General features: G+C 46.7%; 1 protein-coding gene across 5 annotated transcripts in view; it reads right to left on the reverse strand.

Annotated features, from left to right (window-relative positions):
- The window catches only part of ARHGAP17 (Rho GTPase activating protein 17), a 1,009,368-nt gene that overhangs the window by 704,380 nt on the left and 279,306 nt on the right, over positions 1 to 25,682 (reverse strand). The gene's annotated exons all lie outside the window — the stretch shown is intronic.

Genomic DNA, 25,682 nt, shown 5'->3' on the forward strand with positions numbered 1-25,682 from the left:
CTATGCAAAGAGGCTAGAAGGAATTCTTTGATGCCAGGAGATCAAGCATCCAAGAACCTATTGTCATCAAATCTATCGGCCACGCCAGACTTAGAACAATTTATGACGTCTGTGGAAACTGCCACCGATGAATCAGATGATGAAGAATTCAGCATGGCTTGTGAAGAAAAACCAAATGGGGGAGTGGAATATATAAATGAAGCACCCCCACACAAGCTGGTCTAGAGGAATAGATGGTCTGGAGTCCAAGCTGGACGCTTTATTTCAACTATGTTCACAAATGGCAATGGAGCAACAAACAGTGAAGGAGGAAATGGCAGAAATTCTCCTCCTATTAAAGAGCCAGAAGGCATTGACACAGGCAACTGGGACCAAGCAGTTACCCTCCTTACCAGAAATATCCACCTCATCTCCCAAATATTCAGATGCCCCCTCAGACCAGGTTGTTGTGGTCGCGGATTCGGAGAGCGGGATGCTAGAAGCGTTATGTGCCGAAATATCTATTATGAATGTCACGGACACACCGCCGAGAAAATTCAGACGGATCATTCCAGCAGCCAGTATGGGCAAACAACCAGTGAAAATCCAGGCAAAGATCCAGGGGGTGGGAGGTAATATCCCACACCCAAAATCAAAGAGCCAAAGTAAGCCAAAAACAAATAAAAAGACAATAAATAAGTTTCAAGGTGAAGAGCACAGATCAACGGGACCCACTGGACCACTGGATGATTGGATCCATCACCCGCAAACCTTGGCACCAGAGAAATCAACTCACATGGTGAAAAGTGGAGACGCAGGGAGCATGCAGTTGGCGGGGCCCAGTGATCAGGGGACACAGAAAGCTGAGACTTGTAAGGAATGCAAATAAAAGCTGGGTATAACCCCACAAACAGAGGGCCCAAGCAAGAGGATGGAACAAAACCACCAATTAAATGCCAGGGCTGAGCCACTAGAACCAGACTCCTCCGAGTCAAGCTCTTCTTGGGAAGGGAGAGTAAACCAACTTAAATTAAAAAAAACCCTGAAAAATAAGACAAATACAGACCCTCTTTGGTGCAAGGACCTATTGCACCTGAAAATAGTGGAAAAGAATCCTACACCAAATAGCCCTTTCCTGAATAGGAAATGGTTGCTGGAATTGTTCCATATGGTTCCTGAGCTGGCACCGATATCCACTAAAGACATTGCTAAAATTGAGTTTCCAGAGACAGATAGTATTGATAATTGGGTGATTATGACCTGTACTTCATCGATAGTAGTGGATAGAATTTGCCAAAATCAAGGGGCTTTATTCCAACTAGGATTTAAAATCTTGGTTTTCTTTCCGGCAGAGTGTCAACCAAATTTAAAAGATCAAAATAAGAAGCCAGTAACTGAAAGGGCTCCGGTCATAGAGGTGAGAAGGGCCAATGGGAAGAGATTCAGTCCAGTATCGAGTGACAAACAAAACTATATGATCTCGATCAAGGACTGACCCTGGTATCATGGAACTCCAGAGGCCCTGGGTCTTTCCTAAGGAATTATGAGACTCTGGAACTATTAAACAAAATGTCCTGTTTTTGTCTACAAGAAACATGGCCCTGCAAACCCTGGGTAACGGACGTTATACGATAATCCACAGCTTGGCGGTTCACCCAACCTCAGGAAGACCAAAGGGGGGCCTGTGTATAGGTGCCTAAAAACTGGCTTAATCTAATGGAATATCGGGAAGTCCCACGAAACATCAACTTTTTAGCAGCCACCATATCTATCCGAAACGAGAGTTCCCCACCCATGTTGGTCGCCACCTTATATGACCCCCCTGGAGGGGCTAAGACCTCGCTGGTTACTACCTTGAGAGCGTGGCTATCCGTTAAAAAGGATGGCTGAGTGATAATCACCGGGGATTTCAATGTCGATTGTGGCCGATTGTGGCCACTCGGGAAAAGTAACCTCAAGGAGAAAGCAGGAGGGCATGTCAAGTTATCAAATAAAAGGTTCTCAGAGAGCAAGAGCCTGGCTGCGAACAATGGCGGCACTTGATTTATTACCTTTACATACAGCAGACAACGCAAAAGAAGCCACATGGTCTAATGGGACAATCTCAACTAGGATTGATTTCAAATTCATAAACAAGCAAGAAAGTACGAACCTGGGGAAACTGACACTGATCAACAATAAAGCCAGCGACCATGCAATGCTAAGCTGCAAACTGGACGATCATATCTGCAGGCCTAAAAAACAAATGAGGGAGAGTGTGATGGTCAGCAGCGGGGGAAATCGGATACAGTGGTCTCAAAAGACCATACTAATATAATAATCTATTCAGTCACGATCTGACGAACAGAGAAGGGGAGAGAATTCAAGATGTTATTAACGATGTGAATACACGGGTGGAAGCAGAAGTGTTGATTCCCAAGAAAGGGAATTACAAGAAGATATGGAGACCTGGTCAATACTATGATCCCGCTATAGCCATCAAAAAGAAAGAGAATAATTCTGCCATTAGACAACTGGAGAGAACACTCAGGGCTAATACTTCGGCCCTAATAACTGGGATAAAAAAACATAAGGAACAACTATAGTTTATGGCTGCGAAATCAGAGAATCCATCGAGGATGCTGGGTGGAAACATCTGAATAAACTAATAAGTACAAATGATTCAAAGAAATTCTCGTACTGGATTAGGAAAGCACAGCATACCCCCAATGTACAAAAATAAATGACCACCGTTCCTGAGGCAAGCTGGATTAAATATATCAAAGGCTTTTATGATGGCCCAGAGGACCCCGGCCCGAAACATACGCAACAACAAAACTCCAAAGTTGGCGAGCAGATGAAAACTGTAGATCTGGTGTCAAGAATAAAGAAGTTAAAATCTTCTAGTGCTATGGGCCCTGATGGGCTCAATAATATGATTCTGAAAAGTTACCCGGAGTTATGGGCCAGCGCCCTGAGACAATTGTTCATAAAGAGCTGTCAATCGGGAGTGATCCCGGATACATGGAAAGAGGACATTCTGATTCCAGTTTTTAAAAAAGGCAATCGGGAAAAGCCCGAGAATTATCGCCTTTTAGCCATGTTAGATTGCTGCAGTAAGATCTTTGCCAATATCCTTCTAGAACTACTCACGGCCTGGACAACAGAAAGAGGTATTCTAACATACCATCAAACAGGGTTCAGAAAGGGGTGTTCAACAACTCACCCCATTCGGACCCTGCTAACTTTGATATCCGATCTGGACGCAAAACCTGGAATGGCACTATACGCATGCTTTGTAGATTACACAGCTGCGTTCGATAGTGTCGACAGGGCTAAACTATGGTCCATGCTAGAAGATTGGTAGACAGAGCCATCCCTGCTTTATTTTATAAAAGCCCTCTACGGGGATACATCAGTGAGAATCAGGATGTCGCAGGATGGGATTCTCTCGGAAAGTGTGCCCACGCGTCGGGGGCTGAAGCTGGGTTGTGCATTAGCCCCTTTGTTCTTCAATTTATACTTGTCCATGTTGGCTAGAAGACTGGGGGCTGTACATAACACCCCGCCTCAATATGGTAACAAAGGTCTGACGTGTATTGCATACGCGGATGATGTGGTGATCCTTGATAGAACTAAAGTTGGGCTACAAAATTCTTTGACGGCACTAAACATCTTCTCTCAAGAACTGTCTCTTAAACCCAACATCAATAAAACCAAAATTTTAATATTTGGGAACTCTAGTGCCGACAGGAAGAACAAACAATGGTGGTTGGGAGGAGAAAGAGTTGATACCACCAATAGTTATCGGTACCTAGGAATCAATATCACAACAAAATCGATGACATCCGCTATCTCAGAGGAAGCTACAAAAAAAGCATGGGGAAAATGGCTAGCCTTAAAGAAAATCATTGATGGCCAAGGTGGCAGTAACATTGAAGCCAAGATTCTAGCCTACAAAACCTCAATTGTACCAACCATTACATATGCCCTAGAAACTTTCCCATGGAAATGGGTTGCTTCGATAGAGAAACTTGAAGGGAAGATCCTGCGGTCAATGCTGGGCCTCCCTCCTGGGACCCCTGTGCAGGCCATTAGACTTGAGCTGGGCCTTGCTTCTATAGCCATGCGCTGGGCACTGGCCTCATGTAATTTATGAGGCAAGATAAAGATTGACCTAGCCGGGCATGATAGCCTATTGGCACTTACTATCCCGCATGCCAGGAGATTTGAATCCAGCAAATGGTTTAGTGACCTTGAGGCCAGTAGCATAAAATATATGCATAAAGTTGCCCTTACACAAATACCAAAGACATGGTTGGAATATAACTTGGAAAAAATCCCCGAAAAGGCTAGATCAAACGACAGACTCTACATTAATGCACCTTGCCACCCTGAGTAAATATAGAGAATATGTTAAGCAGGCATTTGATAGAAATAGCCCCTGCTTGTACCCGACTAGGAAGCGATATCCTAAAATGACCAGGTTTATCCTCTCACTCAGACTTCAAACCATCAAGGTGTTGGAAAATACAGGTGCGTGGAAGGCCATTCCGCGAGAACAAAGGAAATGTAGACTATGCGGGAAACACCTTGAGACGGCTAAACACCTTTTGACACAATGTGAAGTATTAGAAGCAGAATACAAACTTGCATACAAAAATCAATGCAATCCCAACATGGATGTGTTCTGGAGTGAGTTGTTTGCTGCTAGGTCATCTGTTTTAAACCATGCAGCATATCATGTGTGGGAGATAATTATAAAAAAAATAGATGCAATAGAGAAAGACTAGGGATTTCAAGAGTGTTACATTTTTTAAATACATATTTAATTGTTGTTTATTAAGAAGGGAGATAATTAAGTGTAATATGATTTTAGATTGGAATTTTAAAAAATGACTGAAATGTAAATTGTTATGATATAATTGTAAAAGGTTCCTTGATGTTAGTGTGAAAAAGATGCAAGACATCTAATAGCGCACTATAAATAAAGTAAAAAATAAATAAATTAAGAAAAATGAATACCAGTTCCTACCAGAGAGTAGCCATGGTCTTCTAAGCCTTTTATATGCCCTTATTCCTGCCAGAGCCCAAGCTAAGTGGCTTCTAAGCAGGATGAGCTCCCTAAACAACCATTCCCAATCTAGTCTGGGTGCTTTTGCACAAATTCCTTCATAGTGACTTCTGTGCCTCTTGTCCATTGTCCCTTTTCCTTAGTATTCATGGGGCGTCACCCAGAACAGGGACGCAACAGAAGCATAATGCTTAACAGAATTGATAATTCAAAAAAGAAAAAAAAACAGTGAGACTCATGCATACCCAGTGGGCACATCCCCCATGTGCATGCTCCCCTCCCTAACCTTCTATGAACAGGGACAGCAAACATGTCACGTGGAGGACAAGAGTATGAACTAGGAGTACAGTAAGTATATTGTAGTATGTCCCGTCCCCTTACCTACAAACTTATAGAAGATTGCAAAGCATCTGAATCAAAGAGTGTTGTGATGAATCGTCCCTTCCAAGGGGGAGCCCAACCCACTCTGAGGCTAGGGATGTCATGCCTGTACCACTGGTGCACACATTGGAAATCATCATGGACTATTTGGAACTCATTTATCTTCATAATACTCTTTGAACAACCCCTATTCACACTTTGGTCCTTAAATTTCCATTTGCACGACTTTGGTACTTTATTTAATTCAGCTAACTACATGTACCATAGTGCACCTTGCTACAGTTATCAATTCCTGGCTATTTCCATTCATCAGTATTGGAACCACAATCCCCAGAAGCCGGAGCGATCAGTGCTGCTTCCACCTTCTCAGGACCAGAGAGGGAGGAGGCAGATTGCCTTCAGGTGTGATGCTCCAGGTGCTGCCACTTAGCCTGCCTCAGTACAGGGCAGGGAAGTATTTAAGCAGCTGCCTGCAGGAGCTCAGTCTCTTGCATTAAGAGTCCTTCCAGCACTTTTTTGCCTTGAGCCACGATTTGAATGCTGTTCCTGTTGCCGTATCATCCTGCTTCTGATTCCAGCGCTCCTTGCTGCCCTGCTCCGCTGGGCTTCCTGGCTTGCAGCCTGCTACACTCTTCTGCCTGCAGCCCTGGTCCTCTGGGCTCCCTGCCTCGCTGCCCTACTCCTGTGGGCTCGCTCCTTGCTGCCCTGCTCCTGTGGGCTCGCTCCTTGCAGCCTGCTACACTCCGCTGTCTTCAGCCCTAGTCCTCTGGGCTCCCTACCTCGCTGCCCTGCTCCTCTGGGCTCCCTGCCTTGCAGCCTGCTACACTCTGCTGCCTTCAGCCCTGGTCCTCTGGGCTCCCTGCCTCGCTGCCCTACTCATGTGGCTCGCTCCTTGCAGCCGGCTACACTCCGCTGCCTTCAGCCCTAGTCCTCTGGGATCCCTGCTTCGCTGCCCTGCTCCTCTGGGCTCCCTGCCTTGCAGCCTGCTACACTCCTCTGCCTTCAGCCCTAGTCCTCTGGGCTCCCAGCCTCGCTGCCCTGCTCTTCTGGGCTTACTCCTTGCTGCTCTGCTCCTCTGGGCTCTCTGTCCGCAGCCTACTACAGCTCTCTGTCCTGCTCCTCTGGACTCCCTGCCTTGCAGCCTACTACAGTCCTCTGCAGTCCTCAACAGTTTGCCTGCACCTTGTGCCATCCGTTACTCCAGCCCTGCTTCCTTGTTTGCAACACCCTGTCCGTCTCTTCCTTGAGACTTTTTGTCCTCCCTTAGGTTTTCCATTTCAGTTATACTGTTTCTGTACAGACACCCACAGCTGTTCCCAGCCATGAGCATACTGAGTGGGCTCCTGTAATAGCAATCTGTGCAGAAGGCTGGAGTTTCCAAAGGTCAGTGGAACACTCTTTCCCATTTTCTGCATACACCCCAAGAGAGAATCCAGTTTGTTTGTACCTTTGTATTCTCTGCCCCTTTTTGTTCACAACTACTGTTACCTATTCTTCTTTCCTGTTGAGCTTCCTGCTGTGTGTCCTCATTTGTGACCTTACATCAGCACAGCCACCCAAAACCTACCTGGGTGCCCATTGCCACTCTTGAACAGAGTGCCATCCTTGACAAGGGAGGTGAGCCAGCTTCGCAATACCGTTCCTAGAGGTAGAGGCAAGTGCAACCTCAAAGTGAGAGACTCCCACTCTGGGGATAAGGACTCCCCTTCCTGCAAGGAACTCCCTCAAGCTATAGATACCATTGCCTACATGGGATGTTTAAAAATGGCAGAAACCATAAAGTATCAGAACTGTGACGGAAAAACTCCTAATGGATATAGTTATGTTATGCAAAATGATCATGCCCAAGGATGTTAAAGTGTGTTGTGACGAATCGCGTGATTCAGTCATTTCTCCCAAGAGGGGAGCCTTTCCTTGTAAGACTAGGGAGGTGAGTCTGCTAAGCGATAGCCTCCCTTAGGGTGGGATGAAGAGGCACCTGACTGGGAGATATTTTATCCCTCCCTTGCCTCCCCCCTTACAAACCTCCACCCCCCCTCCCCTCGACTGCCATGTGGACAAGGATTCCTGTTCAGATGAGGAACTCCCTTTCCAACTCAATCAGAAGTCTGATAAGACCATACCAGTTGACAGAAAACCAGAATCCTCCTACATCTGCTATTGTATTGTATTGTATTGTATTGTATTTTATTTATAACGCGCAAACCCGCAGGCCCGGAGGCATCAGGGCGCAATTAGTACAAGGTTACAGAAATGCAGGTATAACAGAGCATTATTTACAAACATGGGATCCAAAAATGCAGGTCAAGCAAAGAGTCATTATATATATTTGCAAGAGGAGCTTATATACATATGTGAGATCTTTGCAGAAGACAAATCATTTTTGAATACTGAAACGAGTAAACACCCAGGAGTGATGGAGAATAAGTACCTGTTAGGTTAGGTGCTGGGATGAAGGGTCCAAAGATGCCCTCCCTGAGAGCCTTTCCGCAGAGCTCTGAAAACCTTGCTCTTCACCAAAGGACTTGAAATGCTCAGGACTTAATAGTGATTAATCATGCTTCAAGTGATGTGTAACTGGTTATCTGAATATCGCTTTAATGCCCCCAAGGCTTGGGCGCTTTACAAATGTAAAAAATTAAAATAAAATAATGAGTATAACTGGCACACAGAAAGGACTGCCACGAGAAACTGGGGAAGTCCCAGAGCAGCATCATAAAAACAGGAGGAGCAAAAGAACGAGAGAACAGTTTCGAAACAGCTGAAGAAGGGAAGCTGGTAACCCAGAAAGAATGCTGCTTTCCATGCAAGCAAACAGCTGAAAGGAAGAAGCGCCTGAGTTGCACTATTCATGGGGCAGACCCGGGGGAGTATGCCAGTTGGGTAACAGTCCCAGGATGGACACTCAAGGAAGGCTGAAGAGAAGACGTGGCTTAAGTACCCAAGCTATAGCAAGTAACCGTGAGAGCCCACCTACCTGACAGAGGTCCCAGGAGGGTATCGCAAGCAAGAATTGGTGGCTGGGAAGGAGAAAAGTGGAAACCCCTTCCAATGCGAAACTACACCGAAAGGACGACATCAAAGCGAGTCAGAAGCAGATGAAGCCTTCCTGACCAACCACAGAGAAACTCTGAAGGCGAGTGCCAACTCAGTGATGCAACCCCATTGCCCAGCAAGTAATGGGGAAAGTAGGAGAACCAGGGAACAAGGCACAGAAAATTAGTGGTACAATCATATCTGGCATAGCAAGGAAAACAAACCTAACGACTGGAGTCAGCTTACTCAGGCCAGCAAATGGTTGCATACTAAGAAGAGTGAGAATCATCCAGGGATTCACCCTACTCGCCCCAGTGAATGGAAAAATCATAAAAAGGAGTGAGACGGGTGGCTGGGTACATCACACAAATCCCAGTGAGGAGACAAGAACGCAGCCGATTGTAATAAACAATAAAAGAGAAGGTAAACACCTGGTGTCAGAAAAAGAAGAACTGTCAACTACAATTGAGAGGAAGAGAGTAAAAGAACATTCACATGCCAGAGAGAGGAACTTGAGAAGCCGAGGAGAAATAAAGAAAGCTGTGTGGATAAGTCCCCTAAGAGAACTGAATAAACGGGTGCAGGAAATAGCTAAGAGCTAATTGAAGGTCCTGTACTGAGAACTACTTGCTGGAAAGCAATCCCAGGAGAAGGGAGTCATTTCCCTGGACTTTAGTTATTTTGTGTTAGTGGTAGGGTCAGTGAAGTTTAGCTTTGGACGGAGGAAAGACTTTTTGCTTTGGACTTTCCACCCGACAATGAGCACCCTAGTTTGTGTAGGCAGGAAAACCAATAGATTAGGGACAGTGGGGCATGTATTTCTTTTAAGTTCAATAACTAATCACAATAATGACAAAATCTGGTCTGTCGCCTCGTGATCTACCACAGAGTCCAGAGGAAGGAGAAGAAGGAGACTACTGCATACGCAAGCTGGCGGAGACCCCATTCTGCATAACACCTGGAAACGGGGAAGCGCGCAGGTTTCAAACTCGCTGGAGACTGCAGAATGGAAAGCCAGACTCGCTCATCCACAGCACGAAAACACGACAAAAAGTACAGGAAGAGGTTGAGGCAAGATCACAGAAGGAAGTATGTGGTGGAGAGCTGGTCTGCATAATATCGCCGATACCACAGGCAGGAAAAGGTCATGATTTGTGCAGGGAAAGGAAAAAAAAAGAAAATAAAAAAGAAGACCGGGTGAGAGAAAGACAAGGCTTCTGAATAGGTTGCCCTTCAAGAACAAAGGTAACACCGAGAACGGGAAGGCCGGAAGGATTCAAAGGAATCATATCACACAGTTTGCTGGTCACAGTAAAAGCTATGAAATGAAGTTGACTTTTAAACAAAGTAGCTACAAAGGTTGTGAATCATGAGAAAGGATTGTTTAGAAGCTGAACAGTGTGAGATAAAACCAATGCATAAAAATACCATGGGAAAAGGGAGAACACTCGTCCTTCTGCACAAGACAAAAATAATAGAAAGCAAAGATGATGAACCAGATTTCAGAGGAACAAGGCAACTGAGCAAGACAAAGTCAAATTGAGCAAGATAAATGGAACCGTTATTATCCAAGAGAGAAAGGAGGAACAAGTTACTTACCTGTAACCATTGTTCTGCAGCATGGGTCTGGCATGGATTCACATGCTCATGAAAATTCCCAGTCAGGATGGGAATCCTCAGTAAAAGAAAAAATTTTCACTTTCACTTACAAACTGTATTCCTCCTTTAAACCAATCACTGTCCTCTGGGTCATACTCCCCTCATCCAATGACAGTCCTCTCCCCAAGCCCCTCCTATGGCAGCCATCTTCAAATTTGGTAAGCACGTAAAATGGCAGTATGACCAAGAAGAGCCGCAGAGGGGACGTAGGTAGGGATCGCGTGTGAATCCATGCTAGACCCATGCTGGAGAACAACAGTTACAGGTAAGTAACTTGTTCCTGCTCCAGCACGGGGTCGGGCATGGATTCACATGCTCATGAATAACGGATACACAGCAGTACAACATCACACAACCACGGGAGGTGGGAAGGCTCAACAGAAGCAGTGAACTCTTCCCTCTGGAACAGACTCCCCTCAAGCGAACAACAGGTTGTGTAGCAATGCTTGGAATCCATCCTTCCTGTTATCCCTGTAGCCACAGTAGAACTTTGTCAAGGTGTCCGTGGACCTCCACGTAGCAGCCCTGCAGATATCCAGCAGGGGCACACCAGAAAGGAAAGCTTTCGTCACAGTGATCGCTCTGGTGGAGTGGGCTCTCGGACGGCCGGGCAGCGGTCGGTTTGCCAGCCGATTACAATGCATGATGCAGCCTAAGAGCCACCTTGAGATGGAAGCCTTGAACAAGGCCTTCCCGTGGCTCACAGGACCAAAGTTTACGAACAGCTGTGAAGTCTTTTGAAAACTCTTTGTGCATGCCACGTAGAACTTCAGGGCACAAGCAACATCCAGCGAGTGCAAGGCCCTTTCAGCCGGCGACAAAGGTTTCAGGAACAAAACAGGTAACAGCAAAGGCAAAAGCTTGTTAAGGTGAAATTCCAACAGAACCTTTGGCATGAAAGAGGGGTGCATCTGCAGCACCACCCTCGATTTGTGGAAAGTCAGGTATGGCTGTTTACAGCATTGGGCCTGTATCTGACCCACCCTCCTGGCGGAGGTGATGGCCACAAGGAACACCATTTTCCACGCGAGAAACTTGAGAGGGGCTTGATGCCCTTGAGGAACTCCTTGACGAGTCAATAAGACCAAAGTGAAGACTTTCTTGGAGATCTGGGATAGCCGCCAGATGCACCTTGAAAGAGGCGCACGCCAGTCCGCCCTTGGCCAAGGATAGCAAGTATGGAAAAATCTGTGTGACTCAGATGGGTAATCATCTGAGATCAGCACCACATAGCGAAATGCTTACACTTGTGACCATAGCACTTCATAGTCGACAAAGCCCTGGCCTTGACGAGCACCTCCCTGCAGTCCGCCGGCAACTCGTATCCTCCAAACTCGACGGTTGCAGGAGCCAAGCCCTCAGGTTCAGCGATCTTGGGTCGTGATGCAGGATTGCGCCTCCTTCCCTGGTGAGAAGATCCAGAACCACTGGCAGCTTGACCAGAGGCGACGCTGACAAGCCAAGAGGCCGGGATTCCAAATCTGCCTCGACCACACCGAGGCGATGAGTATCATTCTGCACTGGCAATGTGTGAGTGTGTTGATGACTCATAGCAGGAGAGGCAACTTGCCCTTCAGAGACAGAAGGAATGACTTGAGGGCCCAGAACACTGCCTGTAGCTCCAGTATGTTGATATGGCAATCTTTCTCCTCTGGCAGCCACAGGCCTCTGGCGTGAAGACGCCTAGTGTGGGCTCCCCAGTCTTCCAGGGAAATGTCTGTGGTGACCGTTTCCTGTAATGAAGAGTTCTGAAACACTGTCCCCCGGGCAATGTTGGAGCAGACGCCCCACCACCTTATCGCCAGATGAAACTCGTCAAGCGTGATCTTGTCCGCAAAGTTTTCAGACACTTGTATCCAGCGAGCGTCCAGGGACTCCTGAAGAGGACGCATCTGCAACCTGCAGAGCCCGATGAGGTAGATGAAGGACATCATGCCAAGCAAAAACTTGATGGTTCGCACTGTGACCATCTTCATCGCCAACAGCCGCTGCACCTTACCGTGAATGGCTGCTACCCTCTCCTCAGAGGGTGAAGCCAAGCAGAACTGGAGAATTGATGGAGAATCCTAGAGCCGTCATCAGCCCGACAGTTGCCTCTGCATGTCCAACGGCCAACTCTCACGAGCAGGCCCGTATGAGCCAGTCGTTGAGGTACGGAAATACATGCATCCATGTAGACACAGATTGGCCGCCACTGGTGCCAGGCACTTTGTGAACACTCTGGGGGATGACTTCAAGCCGAAAGGTAGGACCTTGAACTGGTAGTGCTGTCCCTGCACTATGAAGCGTAGAAACTTTTGGTGCTTCTTGTGAATGGGGAGCTGGAAGTAGGCATCCTCCAGATCCAGTGACATCAAGAAGTCTCCTCTTTCCAGTTGGCAGAGTACGTATTGCAACATGAAACATCCTGAATTTTCGAGACTTGAGGTACTTGTTCAGATGTCGTAGGTCTAGAATGGGCCTCCAGGCCCCAGTCTTCTTTCTGACCAAAAAGTATCTGGAATAAACTCTGGAGCCCCGGAATTGCTGGGGAACTAGGTCCATCGCCCCTTTTCGCAGCATGGTCCATACCTCCTCTAAGAGTGGAGGGATTTGCTGCTCCTGAGGGGCTGCTGGATGGATCTGCAGATCTGAAGTGAAAAGGGCAAGGGCAATTCCCTCCTTGTCGTCCATCCAGGTCTCTATGCCTTTCTCCTCAGTTTGAACTGCTGGTCCGGAAAGGCTACTTTCTTGTGCGTTTGGCCTTGCACCAAGTGTGCTTTCATGCTCCGCCTTTCACCCCTGTGGGGAAGGAAAAGGGCCATTAGGTGTGCGTAATTATTGTCAATTGCCTGACCATTGTGTTGGGACATGTCAGGTAAACGGCTCAGATGTTAATCCGTTGTCTGTTACGGTGTAGAAACGTGTTTGTGTTGGAAAAGGGGGGGGGGGACTTCTGAATATCCTACGGGGTAGGTGGGGTAAAAGGTCTTATAGGGTAGGTGGGGGGGGTACCGCACCTCACCAGTCAGTGTCCCACTTCCACTCCCAGACGACCCCTCATCCAGTTGATCCTCCCACACTGGTTAGTTGTAGGTCATTCCATCGACACCCGTTTTTACGACGGGTGTTTTTCCACTGAATGTTTGGTGAAAACACTGCTTTTTTTGTGGGGCGGGGGTGGCAGGGGGTTTCTCCACTCAAGTCCCCTGTCATTTACCTTTTTTTTTTTTATTCACGACCACCCGATCCCTTTATATATTAAAAAGAGGTTTTGGGCATAAATCCTGTGGAAAAACACCAGCCGTATAAACGGGTGTCGATGAAAGGACGGTATACCCACTGGCCCACCGCAAGGAACTGGATCCAATAGCGATGGCGGTGTCCTGGCCACCTGGACGACAGATCCCCGAGGACTAGTGGGTGAGACACCTTCAGGTTTCTCAGTGTGTCCATCTTCCTTGATAAAGAGTCAAGTCTAGAAATACTATTTCCACATTGCTTATTCTACTAACCATGGTTTGGGTACCCATTGGCCCTCCACATCTCATACTGGTCTGGGTTGTTGAGTAGGTGCATATGTGATTGCCATGGGGGGAATGGTTGTGTAATGGTACAGATGGCCAGCGCTGGCTTGTCCTATTATGGTAAAGAGATTCTTAATAAGGATATACACCAATCATTAGAATGGTTATTGATGGACAGGATCATGAGAAGGAGAGGCAATCTGTTGCGGGCCAGCCCTCCACGTTGGTGGGTGCAGAGTGCTCAGCACCCGAGGGAGGAAGCGGAAGTGCTGGAAGGCATAAAAGTTAGAGGTACTAGTGTTAGAATATGACACACACACAACACAAAATGCCCTTAAACGCTCAAACCCGTTCACTCAAAGAAAGTGAAACGGAGAGCATTACTATGCGGAAGGTGCAACTCCCACAGAATGATTTGTTTTTACAACAATCCACATAATAAAACATATTTCATAAACAGTTCGAGAGTGTTCTTATAAATGGTTAGACAGGTCACACATTTAAAACAATTTGTTGCAATCCCATTTTATAATAATTTATTCAGACAGGATTATCTGTGTGCATGTGTGTACTAACTTTGAGTATGCAAAATCCTAGGCACGCCTAAAGCGCTGTATGTGAATGTGGTGTTGGGTGCCAACTCTACGACATGGTGTAACGATGCAGGTTTTAAATAGACCATGGTGAGAGAAAACCACCCTAAGTAATCTGTAGGATATTTGCCAAATTCAGTGTCTGCAAAGTTTGGCTAGCCAGACGTTTTGAACTGTATCTCCCTTCTGCCCTTGCCAGCATTTTCAATAGATTTTCTTACCATCCCCCAAGCAAACATTTGCCATGGTTGGTAGCATAAGCAATGTGGATATTGAATTTCTAGACTTGACTATTCACATCAAGGAAGATATGATACGCACATACCGCAAACCCACTGAGGTAAACGCCACTTGTTGGCAACAAGCTATCATCAGAAACAGGTCATCAACATCCCAGTTGGAGTAACTGATCAGAGCTAGACACAACTGTAGCAAAATAAAAATTTTACAGGTAAAGATCACTAAAGTAATTGATAGATTCAAGCAGAGAGGCTATCCTGTCCAAAATTACTACCTTAACAAAATCAAGTACTTTCCCCAAATATTGTAGGAATGGACTATCGATTGGTAAATAACACCAGTCCAAAAATGTGTTAGGTAAAGGCTTTTTAGGATTCAGGACAAAGAAAATATTGCGCCAATGGCAACATTTTCCCAGTGACTTTTTCCACATAAAACCAGATTTTTCTGAAGATGTTATATAAGTTAATGCAGGGGCAGAAGAGGTTGAAGATTTCAAGAAGTCCATCATTATGCATGAAGACCTTAATGCAGAACGATCGCCTTTGTGTCTCTTGAGAGAATCTAAACCCCTGCTCATGCTAAGGAAGGTTTTTTCTATTTCTGAACTGGAGAATGTCAATTTAATTGAGAGTAACGTCACTTCCAGCATACTGACATTTCTGCACAATGCCTCTAAACCACACCAATACCATTATGGAATACAGCAAATGTTTTTTGGTCACAAACGGACCACAATTATTTGTATGTCCAGAGCCCACATTGCAGGCCTTTACGTATAACATGGCACAAAGCAGCCGGCACGGATGAGAAGAAAATACTCCCACCCAACAATGCCCCATTTTCAGTAAAATATTATCAGTAAAAAGAAGCCTGCGTGCTGTTTTTATCAAGGATGACAGCTCTGTTTCAGCTCTTTTTGCCCGATAGGCAGGCTTCATGTGAACAGAATACGCTGCAGGCAGACTTCCAACAAATGACAAGCACGTTTGCCAGGAATGTCAGGCATGCCCTGCCTGGCAAGGCAAGTCGCTAGAATGTGCTGCTCTGTAACAGGAAAAGAACACAAGGTCCCAACTCTCCACAGAAGTAAACTTTCTCAAATGCGCACTATCGTCCCAAAAATAACCGGAATACCATTTGCACTACAATCCTAGTGCCATTCCTGGACCCTGACCGAGCATCACAAATTGGCTACTGGGGAGCATGCACCTCTAAAGTTAGCACCATCTACGCACCCTAGGAATTTAATGTGAATCTGACCAGGTCAAGCAGGGATGGGTTCCCCTCTCACCCTGTGATGGGAGACCGACCAGGGTGGAAACCAGACGCATTCCAACCCCAGTGGGGGAAGGGAGATGTTGGGAGGGACCCAATCTCTGTTCCTTCCCTTTGGGCCTGGCGGATAGATGGTAGGACCACTCTTCATAACCCTATAGCTCTGTCTCTTCCTCTGATGTTAAGAAAACCGCACATACCAGCTTTCCTGGCAGATCACCCACAACGAAACAGCCAACAGAGTCTCCAGAGATATTCCCCCTCACCAGTGCTTTACCACCGGCAACAGAGTAAACCGTTGTGACGCAGCACCGCGATTACAACAATCGACAGCATGGACCGATGAACAAGGCTCACATACACTCACTCGCTCACCTGGAAACTACCCAATGATCGACTCTCTACGAAACATCTAATACAAACTTTGACAATTTGCACAGTGGGTAGTCTTTATCAATAGTCAGTGGACCCAAGCGAGGAAAAGGGACAGTGGTGGATAAAAATCAGGGAGAGGAAAGTGTGGGTTGGGTGAGGTTAGAGCAGGCGGAGATAGCAGACCAAGAGACCAGAAGAAGGAAGGATAGCGTGGAGCAGATTTCTAGAAAAGCAGAGTTGATGAGAGAAAATGGTACTGTGTTGTGAATGTGCGTGCAAGTGGTGCGAGTGAGACTAGTAGTGGGAAGGCAGGGAGTGAAAGACAGGGTGACCGAGGGAGTGAAAGGAGTTGCAGCCGGGTGGCGGGAGGAGTGGCAGCATTGTGAAAAGGGATAGTAGTGGTATAGTGGCAGGGGGGAGAGTAGTATTGTCAGGCGGAAGTAGTAGAGGGCAAGATAGAAGGATGGAGGTAGCCTGCAGGGAGAGGACATCGGATGGAGAGGAGATGTACATCCAGTGAGAGAGAGGAGAGACGCGAGTGAAGTGGGAGAAGGGAGAGAGATCTAGGAAGAGGAAAGTGAGAGCAAAGAAGAAACAGAGGGTGAAGAACAGGTGTCTAGACAGCACAATCCCTTGAAGTATCTCCTGGGGAAACCTTGGATAGGAACCCTCAATTGTCCCCTGAGGGAGGCTAGATAGCATTTGCCTTTAGGCCACCATAAAATAATATGACAGATTTTAGATTACCAATAACTAGACCCAAGCGACGAAAGTCTGGGTTAGGGCGAGATTGCCCCTCCTTAGGTTGGAGAGAGAGGGACAGGCATTATGCCCATTGGAGATAAAATAATAAAAACCCTAGTTTGGGAGTTGGTAAGATCTTTATGCCATCTGTGACAAAAGGTTGTGTCAACTTAGAATAACCCTACTGCTCAGGAAAATGCCTCCTGAACACACCCCCGGGCTGTTTGGCACACAGTAGGCAAGCAAGATGATGTCCAAACTCAGGAGCATACTCCCATAGAACACCCTAACAAAAACCGGTTACAGATGCCCTTAAGAAACTCTGAAAGAAATCCAATATTTTGAACTCGTTACACTTTTCGTTATGAGAGATTTCAGTCTGTAAAAAGGATCCAACTAATGGGTTGCTTTTTCTCTAGTCCCTCAATCTCCTGTGGGGAGCCCTCCAACTTAAGCCATTGCCACAGGTCAGCATGACTACTAGCGATTGGTAGCCCCTGCTATCTACAGTAGCCTCCCTACTGGGGGGTGGGGGAGGCTGAAGATCAAGGCCCAATCGGTTTTACTCCCTTCCGGGGCTTTCTAAAGGTATCCCTACTCTAGAATTCCCCAAAACAATGGTCTTGAGGATGGTACCTATATTCCCTCAGAAGTGAAAGGGAGTAGAGAGAGTGGCCTTCTCCTTTCACTATGTAAACCCTGCTCTTTTTTTCTCACCCACTCTCTCTCACCCCACTACGAATCACAGCTTTGCGCTCTCCACTGTGTACTGTTCTCACAAACAACACCTCACTTGCATGCCTAGCCAACTCCTCCACAGACTTCAGAACTCTGATCCACCTTCTGGTCTCCACATCTCCTGACCTAACCCAACACCCCTCATCCTTGGTGGCTCCCATAGGCTTTTATACCTGTGACTTTGTGCCTTTAACCTTACCTCTTCTCCCCATTGGGTTCCTGCTAACTGTGGGGCCCAACTTAATGCTAGGATTTTTCTCTTGGGTTCGGCCCATTATAGTGAGGAGCTACATATTCACCTCTAATCACTGCCCACTTTTGGAGTGCAACAATTCAAACTGCCCCTTTACTTTTCTCCAGTCAGGTCAACTTTCCACTTAATCAACGCTGCAGTGAGTGGTTCTTCCCTCAGAGGACGGACAGGCGGTCCTTCAGGATCACTGTGGGCATGGTTGACTCTCTCCCACGGTCTGCTGGGCTAACTCTGCATGGCGGTACATGCTGGTCTATAATGTTCTTTAAGAAAATAACGAGAACAAGTGCCAGAAAGGAGGCTGTATGAATAATTGTAAGTGTACTGCTTTTCACACTCTATGAACCATCAGGGGGTTCAGGGACTGTGGCCCTCCCAAACCCCTTACCCCACCTGTGGGGTCGGACTGACTGGCATTTGCACTGGTAGGGATCCTACCCCAGGCCGTGAGGGGTCCCTGTTCCCTTCCTGACTGTGTTAATGTCCTGACCTGGTCACAAACCAACGTTAAAAAAATTCCAGATATCACATACACTACCCAAATAAGCCACAGGAGACCATCTTTATAGAAGTTAATCCACTAGTAGAATACAGCACCCCAAAAAACCCTAAGCGATAGTCAGTCAATGAATACAGACAGAGATGCTAGACACGATTGTGTCCCAACAGTAGCCAAAGTTGTCAGGGAGGATGAAAGCCGACCTTCCTGCGACTGCCTTTCTGTGTCAGACTCAAAGACAGGATATGGATGCGGAGGTTGAACGGCCTCCAATCTCTGACTGGCGCTTGCCATGGATGTATGAAGGAGCATCGACCTTCCAGGATTTCAGTCAGAGTTCATGAATGGACACAGCAGAAGCAGAGGCTCCAGCATATAGGGAGCTCCAAGGATCTGAAAAAGCCAATCGGAAGGGTCCCAGTCACATCTCCTCATGAAGGCTACGCAAGCCCTCCATTTCTCAATTTTTGATAGTGCTTTGTTAAACCCACCGTGTCTACATTGAAGGGATGTCCCAATAAAAAACAAAGTGAAATCAAGTCTGGGTAAAGGATTTGCTATGTATTATGCTGAAGGGGCCATTTCCACGACAGATTGGTCCAAAGCCCATAATCAGTGATTGATAGCAGAGTAAAGGCTGATGTTAAGCCACTGCTCTGAAAAACCCAAATGGTATGTAAACACCGGCTATTTATCACACATCTTTACTACAAAATAGGAAAACTATGTTAATCAGGCCTATAGTCCAAAAATGTGTGGCCTAAAACCTAATCACAAATTCAAAAAGCACAAGAGCAAACACGCATTTCCTTGAAAGAGAATGTCCTTCGTTTGATGACCGTGCACACCTGAACCCTTAAATGGAAATCAACCCGGGCCGGACACTGCCTTATGTCAACATGAACATTGAAGCTATAGGTCAGGAGGATCCTGGTCAGTATCAAGGTTTCTGAGAACAATACCCTTGATGGGCCTTTAGTGCACTGTAGAGCCAATTAACCCCAAGGAATAGAGCGCAAGGGGTGCAGCTTGAAGGGCCAGATGTTGAGGGAACAACAGCAGGTCAAGCACCATGGGTATATCGTGAAGTTAGGATAAGTGATGTGAGACAAGCATGGTATCAAGAGAGACAGAGACTCAAAAGCAACAATTTGAAAACCTTTATTGAAAAGCTTTGTTGGGTTGGTGTAATGCCTAACTGGCCCCAACGCTAAAGGGGTTGTTCCCTCAAGAGATATTTCTAAGAGCAATCGATGTCCGTAATTCCAAAACCAAAGTCCGTCTGAGTCTAAACCTATGCTTGCCCTCAACTCTTAGACAAAATGTGTTCTGGGATCTTCTTAAACAAAAATGGTGGTTCAAAAAAAAGAAATTAAAACCATGACTGGTTTCAGGTGGCTTTACCATCAGGTGTAGTTCTGCCAGTATAGCAAAAAAATAGTTCAACACAAAAAGGGTTGCCATTGGTACATTGTCTCTTGGTCGCCAAACTTTACTCCTTCCTGTTCCAAATAACAAAACAAAAGAATTCTGGTCAGGGCTCTCAGGGTTCCCTTCCCCAAGTTTAGGACTCTACTGCTACGGTTCCAGAAACGTCTCTGCAGGCCTCTCAGGGTTTCCTTCCCCAAGCTTAAGCCCCTCTTGTCTCAAACAAAAAAGTTTACACAGTTCCTTCCATGGGTCAGTGTCAGAGATACTGGGTTTCTCTCACTCTCCTGATAGGAGACTCGCACAGATAGCGCAGCGCTGGCGGGTAGCTTCTTTCGGGTTCTGTGGATTGAGGTCAGGGTCTCACCGCCTGCCCCTCAAATACCCCTTGGGACAGGCACACATCCCAGGGGAACGAGCAATGGCCTGGACACGGCCAATAATTAGCCACTCGCCTCACTCAGGCTCTATGGAGACATGGCTCCCTCGCAACACTGCAACCACGCAGCCACACAGGGGTCAGTGTCCCGGCGTCCCCCTATCCTCCAGACTTTCCAGGCTTCTCGTGCTGCACCCTCCATGTTCCAACCAGCAATCCCAGCTCACTCATCTGTTCTGGCAGAACCACACTTTTTATGCCCTAATTGAGGGTCGAGTGAAGTCATGCGTGAATAGTTAAGGTAAATTGCCTATTAGTGGGACAGCCTAGTAGTGAGAAGAATAAGTTACCTCTTACCTTGTAACGTTCTTTCGACGTGATGTTCCTCCGATGTATTCCTCATCTTAGATATCTCCTTCCAGCTCTGCTGGCCTCGGAAAATGTTTTCTCTAGAGGGCGCTGCGCGTCGACGTCCTCCGAGTCGATGTCCCTCGAAAGCCGCCGTATTGACGTCATCCTGCCTATAAAGGCCGCGCGCAGCGTCCGTTGCTCAGTTCCGTTTTGTAGCCCACAATAATACTTTCTGGACTAAACTAATCACCCTGAAGGAGCGTAAGCTGCAACAACAAGGGAAGTAGAACTGCGGGGATGGATGGGAGGGTCGATGAGGAATACGTCGGAGGAACATCCCGTCGAAAGAACATTACAAGGTAAGAAGTAACTTGTTCTTCGAAGGGATTGTGTCCTCCGACGTATTCCTCATCTTAGATAGGCTCCCATAGCAGTATTCTATTATTGGAGGAGGGAGTACTGACTTCACGCTGTCTTCTATTGATGAATAGAATGCAGTACAGCCCTTCCAAACCTAGTCTCTTGACTGGAGGAGGAATCCAAATTGTAAAATCTTGTAAAGGTATGGACAGACGACCATGTAGCGGCCGCACAGATGTCTTTAACCGGCACGCCTCTTTTGAGGGCCGATGAAGCTGCAATACCTCGGTCGAATGAGCCCTAAGGTTTTGAGGGGGCTCTTTTCCTGCCTGTTTATAACATTCCAGAATGGCTAGAATGATCCATCTGGAAATGGTCTGCTTAGTTATTGGTAACCCCAGCTTGTGACCTGTGTAACCTACAAACAGCTGGTCTGCCTGTCTTATCCTGGCTAGTCTACTGATGTAAAAACTTAAAGCCCTTCTAGGGTCTAGCCTGTGTAACCTCTCTTCCTCTTTCCCCGGATGAGGAGGATAGAAAGATGGTAGGGTAATCTTCTGAGTGATATGGAATTCAGAAACCACCTTTGGGAGGAAATTAGGCTTCACTTGCAGGACAACTTTGTCTTTGCGAAATATTGTGTGAGGGGGTTTACAAGAAAGAGCTTGTAATTCGCTCACCCTTCTAGCAGATGTAAGTGCTATTAATAAAACAGTTTTAAGGGTAAGGAATCTTAACTAACAAGAGTGGAGTGGTTCGAAAGGTGTGCCCATCAGAAAAGTTAGTACTAAGTTTAAATCCCATAGGGGAACTTGGAATGGTCTTGGGGGATAAACATTGGTTAACCCCTTTAGAAACTGTATTACCAAGGGTAACTTGAAATAGGATGGTTCTCCGCAGTGCGCTTAAAGATGGATAGCGCTGCGAGATAGCCCTTAATGGTGCCAACTTGAAGGCCTGAATTCGCCAAATATAGAAGGAAGGACAAAACCATTGGTGTACCACATGAAAAAGGGTCGATATTCTGTTCTCTACACCAGCTGCAAAATCTGTTACAACGGCAGCGGTATAAAGACTTTGTTGCTGGCCTCCTTGCCGAAAGCAACACCTCCATAACATCATCAGGGAGGTCCCAATCCTTGTACCTCAACCTTTCAGAAGCCAAGCGTGAAGGTTGAGGGTTTTGATGTCTGGATGGAGAACCTGACCTCCCTTCTGTGAGAGTAGGTTCTCTCTGAGTGGAAGTCGAATTGGAGGGCAGATGGACAAGTCTAGAAGGTCCGGGCACCACGTTCTCCTGGCCCAATCCGGGGCAATTAGGATCATGGTTCTCCGGAATCTTCTCAACCTCCTGATCATTTGAGGAATGACAGGGACCGGTGGGAACGCGTACAGAAGCGGAAACTCCCAGTCCACTATGAACGCGTCTCCCAGAGCTCCTCTCGGGGGAAATTCCCTTGAGCAGAACAGATCGCATTTCCTGTTGACGCTGGTGGCGAACAGATCCACCTGAGGGGTTCCCCAAAGGGCGAAGATCTCTTGAAGGACTTCCTGAGCTAGTTCCCACACGTGGGAGACTGCTCTGCCTGCTCAGAGCGCCCGCTGTCAAGTTCTTCTCTCCGGCTAGGCAAACTGCCGATAGAGAGATTCCTTCTTGGATTGCCCAAAACCAGAGCTGCATCGCCTCTCTGCACAGGGGTAGTGATCCTACACCTCTTTTGTAGAGGTAATGCATGGCCACTGTGTTGTCCGTCATTATCAGGACGTTTTTCCCTTGTACAGCTGGCAGGAACGCCTTCAGCGCAAATCTGATGGCTCTCAGCTCTAACAGGTTGATATGTAGTCTGGACTCCGATGGAGACCAACGACCGCTGATGGTCAAGTCATTGGCGTGGGCTCCCCACCCCGTGAGTGAGGCATCCGTGACTACTGTTATCTCCGGCCAGGGTTGACAAAAATGTTCTCCTTTCAGAATGTTCTCCTGACAGGCCCACCACTGAAGGTCTCGAGCCACCCTGTCGGGAACCTGAAGAAGATCTGTCATTCTCCCTGAGAATCGTGACCACTGAGTCCTCAGTGCCCACTGGAGGGATCTCATTCTCAGGCGAGCCTCTGGCACTAGGAAAATGCAGGATGCATTGAGGCCTAGCAACCTCAAAAAGTCGAAGGCTGGGAGACGTTGGGCATCTTGGAACTTGGTAACCATCTGTAGAATATCTTGAGCCCTCACCTCTGGTGGCGAGGCTTTTCCCAGGGAAGTGTCCAGGATCGCTCCTATGAACTTGAGTCTCTGCGATGGTATTATTTGTGACTTCTTTAAATTGAGGGAGAAGCCCAGTTTGTGAAGGGAGTGGCACACGTGATTTAGCTGGATCTGAGCTTGTTCCGAAGAGACAGCCCTGATCAACCAATCGTCCAGGTAGGGGTAGACGTGAATCCCTTCCCTCCTTAGACTTGCCGCCACTATCGACATTAACTTGGTGAAGACCCTCGGGGCGGAGGTCAGCCCAAATGGCAGCACTCGAAATTGATAGCGAGAGTTGCCAATTGCGAACCTCAGGTATTTCCTGTGTTTGAGATGGATAGGCACATGGAAATAAGCATCCTGAAGGTCCAGAGATACCAACCAGTCCTGGAACTGAAGGGCCTGGAGGATCTGAGAAAGAGTGACCATCTTGAATTTGTCTTTCCTGAGGAATTTGTTCAATTCTCGCAAGTCCAAGATGGGTCTCAGTCCTCCGTCTTTCTTTGGAATGAGAAAATAAGGGGCGTACCAGCCCTTGTTCCTCTCCGCTACAGGTACCGGTTCTATGGCACCTTTCTCTAGCAGGTCCAAAATTTCCTGCAAGAGGAGCGGATCTGGAGCTTTCTGAGAGCTGATCCCCGGTGGATGACTGAGGTATGCGTAGGAGAGGCAGGCAGTAACCTTGGGCAACTGTTTCCAATGCCCAAGCATCTGACGTGATAGCCTGCCATTCCGCCAGATGTTGAGTCAACCTGCCTCCTACAGGTGTCCTGTTTTCATAATATGTATGACCTTGTCATTATACAATGCATAAAACTGGAAAGCATTAATAATGTGCTGTAATCCAACTGAGTGAACAAGAAGATGATCATACGCACACACTAACCATCTTACACTCTGTTAGGCTAACTCGGGAGCTCCTTCTCTAAATCTTCCCTCAGGTCTGAGAAATAAAGGTTACATAGGCATGGAGCTAAAGTACAACCCTGCCTTTGTCCCCGGTGTCCCTCTATCCTCTCAGCCATACTTCCAAATGCAGTGACTGATCTGTATGCAAGTTTTAGAATACAAATGTATAAGAATACTAGACAAGCCTGCTGTATCCCCCACAAAGCAAGTTTCCCCCATAAGCGGGATTAACACAATCAAAGGCAGCCGAGAGATCAATGCATGACGCAGCAATTAGTGGAACTTTTTTTGCCAAGCCGGTCTCTGGAGGGAGGCCAGAATTAAACCATTCAAAGAAGTGACAACTTTTTTTTGCAAAAACGAGAGGTTTGCAGTCTACCAGTATCATAACCCCCCCTAACCAGATCGATCAGCACACGCAAAGAAAAAAGAGATTACTACACAGTCAAGGAGAGCTATTAGTCAGCCTGCCTCCTTTCTTGGAAGTAGGGAATATATGACAAAAACGCCAAGATGGTGATATGGTACTGGCCTCCAATATTTGCCTTAAAATGGTTAATGGCTATGCCCAAATATTTGGTGATCCCTTTAAGACATTATCAGTTAACTCATGAATTATTGGATTGGTTTATAAGTATTTCAAACTTCATACTATCAAATACTATCCAATTCTGCATTAAAGGATATTGAGACAGACCCTCCCTGCCCATTCCAGTGCTCCATTAAAACACTGCACTACAGAAGACAGGCCTGAACGCTTAGAGTCATCTTGACTAAGTTAAAGTGAGGTGCATCATTTCAAGACAATAGAGGTTAAAAGAGATAGAGTGCATTTTAAATAATGAAGAACTCTACAGCAAGTACGTTTTTGCACTAATAATGGGTCATTTTGTCCCATCTAAACTGGAACAGTAGCTATTTAAATCATCTGGCAAGCCACATAAACGTTGGATGTCTGTTTCCAAAATCTAATCCTGCTCAACTTCAACAGGGTTTCAGTAAATATTTATTAAAGCAATAGAACACTCGGAGGTGGGGCATTACCGGTCGGGCAATGCCCCCAGGGGGTAAGTTAGGCGCTTTAACATAGCCCCAGGGGCATTACCTGAATGGTAATGCCCCCCCTCCGAGGGTTCTATTGCTATTAGTACCCCGGGACGTTGTACCGGGGTACTAATAGCAATTTTTCTCGAGTTGAGACACACGTTGCAACTGAAAAAAAAGGAAATAAATGGCTGCCATGAATCGGAGAGAAGGGACCACACATAGTCCCTTCTCCCTTTGGATGTCAGCTATTAAAAGGATGGGGGAGTAGCAAACAAAATGGCCACCATGGAAAGGTAGAAGGCACTGCATGTAGTCCCTTCTCGCTTTCCATGGCGGCCTGACGAAGAAAGGAAAGGAACTCTGTGGGATGCGGAGCTCAGACCCACAGAAGGTGAGTCTTTGTCGGCCGGGTAACGACCCAGCGAGGGTCCATCAGATAATTTGATACAAACTGATTGTCTCTCGCCGTGGACTAATAAAAGTAAATCTTCAATTAAGGAGTCTTTATTCCCAATTAATTTCAGTGCAAGTCCCCAAGGGCAAAGATCTGCCTGTCGCACATCATTAACACATAGCTCCCCTTTGGCAGATAGAAGTATAACCCTCCCATCTGTGGGAGGACGACATGG

The sequence above is a fragment of the Ambystoma mexicanum genome, chromosome 2q (assembly GCF_040938575.1).
Source record: "Ambystoma mexicanum isolate Mex_15411 chromosome 2q, UKY_AmexF1_1, whole genome shotgun sequence".
NCBI lineage: Eukaryota > Metazoa > Chordata > Amphibia > Caudata > Ambystomatidae > Ambystoma > Ambystoma mexicanum.